The sequence below is a fragment of the Pteropus alecto genome, unplaced genomic scaffold (assembly GCF_000325575.1).
Source record: "Pteropus alecto unplaced genomic scaffold, ASM32557v1 scaffold338, whole genome shotgun sequence".
Taxonomy (NCBI): domain Eukaryota; kingdom Metazoa; phylum Chordata; class Mammalia; order Chiroptera; family Pteropodidae; genus Pteropus; species Pteropus alecto.
In genome coordinates, this window is record NW_006441995.1 from 6,356 (window position 1) to 12,055 (window position 5,700).

Below are 5,700 nucleotides of genomic sequence, written 5' to 3' on the forward strand. Positions count from 1 at the left end.
GAGTCTTTCTACTACACAACACCAAAATAGACCAACGTTTAGGGAGAATGATGATTCTCATATATTTCTCTTAGAATATTCATAGGCTGAATTCATTATACAAATATCTTTCATTTTGTTGGTTCAGTTAGGGACACAGCACAGACTATGGAGGGAAGAGTAAAAAAAGAATGGTGCCCTCACATTCAATCTTATATTCTCGAATATGTAGTCTGCATAAAAGCGGTTTGAGTGTTGTTAAAAATGTAAATTAACAGGATACATATCTGAAGATTCTGATTCAGTAGGTCTAGGGTGAGGTTAGAATCTATATTTTTAACAAGCATCCCAAGAGAACCTGGCAAAGATGGGCTAAGGACCACACCTTGAGGAAGACTAATGCAGAACATGACCTGCATAATCCTGAAGCACCAGTGAGGCAGGGTATAACTCACCGGAGCTATATATATTCCAAGGTTGGGCTGGGAGATACTCCGACAACAAAGCAGCATATATAACTGATGAGATATCTGAAGCACAACCAACTGTTTTAGAGTTCCCTATTCCCATATATCACTTTGTTTCTGTAAGGAATAAAATATTTGGTTGTCAGAAATATTCCTCCTACTATAGCTCTGGACCCAGGATCAGGCATGACCCTCTCAAACCTTCCCTGGTATTTTTCTAAGCCAGTGGTTCTCAAACTCGGCTAAAAATTAGAATCATCTAGAGAACTTTTTAATAATCTCAATGCGCAGGCTGCACCACAGACCAATTAAATTAGTATCTGGGAGTGCGCCCCTAGCATTGATATTTTTTAAAAGCTCCACAAGTGATTCTAATGTGCAGCCAATAAGAACCACTTAGTGAAACCTGCAAAGCAGACATTGTAAGTTGGTTGTTGGCTGAGTTCAAACGAGAGGTTGTAGTATTGGGGTTGGGTATGGCTTCTGGAGGCTGAGGTTGAGAAGATGGAACATAAGCTCTGTATTTAATAAAGCTATAGGGCTTGGAAAGTAGCAATTAGTTAGAAAAGAAGACAAGATGAGATTTGGGTTTCTCACTATCCCCACCCATTTCATAACTGAAGCAATCATTTAGGAGGCAAGTACTATGGACCAGGCACTTGGTACTGTGTCTTAGAGAAATCAGAAGACGAAAGGACAAATGAATATTTACTATGACTTTTTTAAATCCTAGACCCCTAACTTCATCCAAGCACAAACATTAACCCAAGATGGATCAGAGACTTAAATGTAAAATCTGAAACTATAAAGTCTATAGAAAAGTAAAGCAGAGGAGAATATCTTGATCACCTGGAAACAGACAAAGATTTCTTATATCATAAAAGAAAAAAATTGATAAACTAGGCTTCATCGAACATAAATGCTTCCGTTCAGCAAAAGACAATAGCAAGAAATTGAATAGACAACCTGCAGATTGGGAACCATATTCACAGTGCATATATCTGATAAAAGATCTTTATATGGAACATCTTTATCCAAGAAATTATGCAAATCTGCAATAAAAAAGACAAACTAACTAACAATGAGATAAAGATCAACAGACACTTCATAAAAGAAGATGTAAGAATGGCTATTAACACATGAAAAAATGTTTAACATCATTGAATATCAGGGAAATAAAAATTGAAACTGGAGCTTCCATTTCACACTCGCCAGAAAAGCTAAAATTGAGACTGACAACATCCAGTGTTGGAAAGGACATGGAGTAACTGAAACTCTAGGGTGTTGCTAAGGGCAGTAAAAAATTATACAATCACCTTGGAACACTGCTTAGCAATTTCTTTAAAAGATAAACTTACGTTGACCCTGTGTCTGAATAATTGCTATCTCTGCACTAAATGCACCATCCTGAGGATGTTTCCTCACGTCCAAATGGAGCGCTAAAGTTTTATTTGAGGTATTAATTAAACCTCCAATATAAACTGTGTTAGGAAGCAGGGGACGGGCAAAATCAAGGGCAAAGTCAGAATTAATAATCCACAGCTCTGCTTTCAATTGAAGATGAGCTAACACTGGCCTTCACTCGGTTCCAAAGATCCATGTATCTGTGAGGGAGGAGTAGAATGCTGGAACATAAGACACAGCCTCAGGCAGCCCAAAATTCATAACTCCAAATGGGATGGGACGGATGGTCACAAACGGCCTTCCAAGTGTCTCAGCTATCAGGAAAGGACAGCGATCTATGCCGTCAATCTTCACTAGGTCGAAACTCTCCTTCTTTAAGAGGCCCATGATAGCTGTACTTCTTAACAAATGACTACAATGAGTTGCATATAGCTCCATTATCTTCAAATGGTTTGTAAATGAGTTTCTGTAAAAAAAAAAAAAGTGAGAGATATTTAATATTCACAGGAAGTGTTCATCTGAAAACACACACAAGAATCTTAGCACGAGAAGAAAAAGCACTTCTGGCAGCAACCAGCCTATTGTGTTACTCTTGCCTGAGACCCTTCTGTTTCACATACTGGTGTTTTTATTACCTCTAACTCCACCATGCAATTTCCTGTTTTTGTCTTCACTATAATTCTTTTTGATGCTCAGAAGGTTCTTGCTTTCTTCCCTCTTTCTTTCTTCCCCGTATCCTACACATCTTTCAATGCCCATCCTACTCTGGGAGATGTTTACAGCTATGGCTGGTGTCTCTGATCTCTCTCTACTGGCTGAATGCTGAAGCTCATTTATGATGCTCTGTATGACCTTCAATTATACTCTGCTCTCAAATGTATCCATGTGTACGACATGTTTTCCTGTGTATGTAACCATTTATGACAGGGTCCTGTGAACACAAATGGAGGACAGCATTTTCCACTGGACGAACCACTCTAAAAGCTGTGTTCCTGTGACATTCGCCGGTCTTTTTCTTTCAACTATTGAGCCAACGAATGTCTTCATACTCGATGGCAGCGAATCCTTAAAAAAGGCCATGGCTGCCTGGGGCTCCCTCTTAAAGTCCAGTGAGTAAGGACTTCATACTTTTCCCCACCCTTAGGGCTTCTTCTATGATACAGATTTATAAAACCCTGCTGAGGATTAATGTCCTGTATCGGCTTTTACTTAAGGTTTTACTTCATTTTATTGGGAATTTATTTGCTTTCCTTTTAATTGTGTTTAAATATTTGCTACTGTTTATATAGCACTTGACAAATACCCCAGCTGAGGGATTCTATACTGACGATTTCAGGACCCAGGGTACTGGCGGAAAAGCAATATTCCCACTTCCCCTGGACAGGAACTAGGCAGTCAATTCATGAACTGAATGACGCAATCAGCTGTATAATTACCTTCTGCTAAAGTGAAGGCCTGACACAGAGAGAACTCTGAGGAGAGCCCTGCCCTGTGCCCTCTGGCGGTGATGTGAGGGAGAGGAGACAGAGACATGACGTGTGTGTGTGTGTGTGTGTGTGTGTGTGTGTGTGTGTGTGTTGGGAGGGGCAAGGTCTCTACTCCAATTTCTGGGGAGCTTTAGAATTACATCTATGCCTGGACTTCACCATAAGTAATTTACATAGGACATTCTGAAGGTGAGACACAGACATGAGCATTCTTTTAAAGTCCCTTAGCTGATTATAATGTACAGGCAGGGTTGAGAATTACTGTTTTGGAGGGAGAGAGAAGGCAAAAATGCATTTACCCTAATGTAAGAGAACAGGGTATACCACCAGTCACATATTTTTAAATGGTTCAACTATATTTAAAACTGGTTCAGGAGAAATAAGATAGAATGAACTAGTGTTGGGACAAAAGTTGTTAAAATTCTGTTTCAGTAAAGAAATTTTTTTCTGTGAGGATAATTGCTGATAATTATTGGGGACCGGAGAGAGGAAGTTGTTTTGTCATCTCAGTAGTGTGAGGGCAGGGCATGCTTCTTCCAAAAGGACATGTGATTAAGAGGAGAAGATAAATGTGATCAAATGTGCAGTCAGTTTAGGCTATCGTATGTTTGATGAGGGTGCTCTGATTGGATCATTGGGGAAAACAAAACAAAACAAAACAAAACAAAACAAAACAAAAAACCACACACCAGATAGGTAGCTTAAGCCAGAAAGAGACTAGTCTAAGGAGGCATCTTGAATTCAATGCTCAAATCAGGGTAATTTTTCTAATTATATCTGGGATAGCAAGAAAGGTTTCGATAATAGTAAAAATCTGGTCAAGAAAAATGTGACTTATACTTTAATCTAGTATTTTAATAAATCTTGATCTTTAAATAGTACAATAAATGTTTACTTGTTGGCTACTATGTGCTCCACACTATAATAGATTCTGTCGATTTAGTAATGAGCAAGAAAATTATGACCTTTGTCCTCATGAAGCTTATAGTTTGACAGGGAAAGCATATGTTGAACAAATCATTACAAATAATTAATTAAACATTAATGAGTTTTCTAAGTACTTCAAAAGAAAGAACTAGGCATTATGAAAGTGCAGAAACAACCTAATTAGTCTAGCAGTAATTAGTCTGTGCGCTATACCAATTTAATATAAATCAGTGGGGATTTTTTAAATTGAGCTTTAAAAAACTTTTAAAGTAACATATGGGATAGTTTTGAGACATTCAGGCATACATTATAAATTTTTGGAAATTAGCACATGAAAATAGAAACATTAACTTAACGTGGGGGAAGAGAAAAGACTGGCAGAAACACAGTGCTGGGCCTTGTGGAACGTACTCTAAAAGTGTATGTTCCCTGCTCAATCTAGTTAGAGGACAGAACAGAGGGAAGAGTTGGGCAGTAAGGGCGTTTGTTTTTTCAATCTCTTTCATTCTCCATCCATCTCTACTACCTGCATTGCCTAGCACTTATTAAGTCCCCGTTAAATTTTTTTAATGAAAAAGATAAAGCGCAAAACTAAATAATAAGTCAGTGGTATAGAAAGTTTAGAGGAAGAAATTAGGTAAATAGAACAGGTTTTATGGAGGAGGCAGTATTTAAGAAATGCCTTGACTGGTGAGTAGCAGCTTTATGCAGAAATGAGGGAAGAGCAAGGATATTCTAACTAATATAGACAGGTGTAATTTTCATTTCTATGACTTCCTGCTTAAGATGAGTAGTTCCTTGTTATTTTGAGTTTCAGATGAGTGGCATTTCTAGGAGCCTCGTGACTTACTCTCTGCGAGTCTGAGAGTGAGTCTTCAAGTTCTGTAATGGATTGAATCTTAAATGGCCAGATTCCAGTTCTGGAAAAACGAACTTTTGTAAGTGACCCAATATCAAAAAATTTATGAGAAGAGACAGGAACAGAAGGAAGTAAAATTGAGTTACTGTGACTTTATCCAACAATGAAATGATGAGTTGCCCATCACTGTCCCTGAGCTGGAGACATTAAAAGCAAAGAGAGAAGGTGAGGAGTCTTTTAAAATTTATATTTAGGGTGAGATTCCACCTGGTTTCTAATAATAATATCTACTTATTCAAGCTTGAATGCCAAACAGGCTGGGAATGTTAACCAGAATGCCACAGCCTCAAGACTGTCTAAATGATTGGTTCAAGAATGATTGACATATTGCTCATTCGTTCATATTTCTCAAATAATTGCTTTATTTTTATTTAAAAGAAAAAACAAAATCAAACAAAACAAAGTATTACCTCCCCAGCAAAGCTTCCTTCAAAAATAAATCAAAATTTTTCTTGAATTCCTGTTAACAGTTTTCAGGAGGAGACCAACTGATAATTTGGTATTTTTTTCTCCTTTT

The 5,700-nt window shown here is 37.7% G+C and overlaps 1 long non-coding RNA gene across 1 annotated transcript; it reads right to left on the bottom strand.

The window, feature by feature from the left end:
- Window positions 1-1,862: 1,862 nt before the first annotated feature.
- LOC107196223 lies at window positions 1,863-5,700 on the bottom strand. The gene is made up of 2 exons (XR_003048628.1): window positions 5,594-5,700; window positions 1,863-2,316 (listed from the first exon to the last, which is right to left on the bottom strand). It is a non-coding gene; the product is annotated as an uncharacterized LOC107196223 (long non-coding RNA).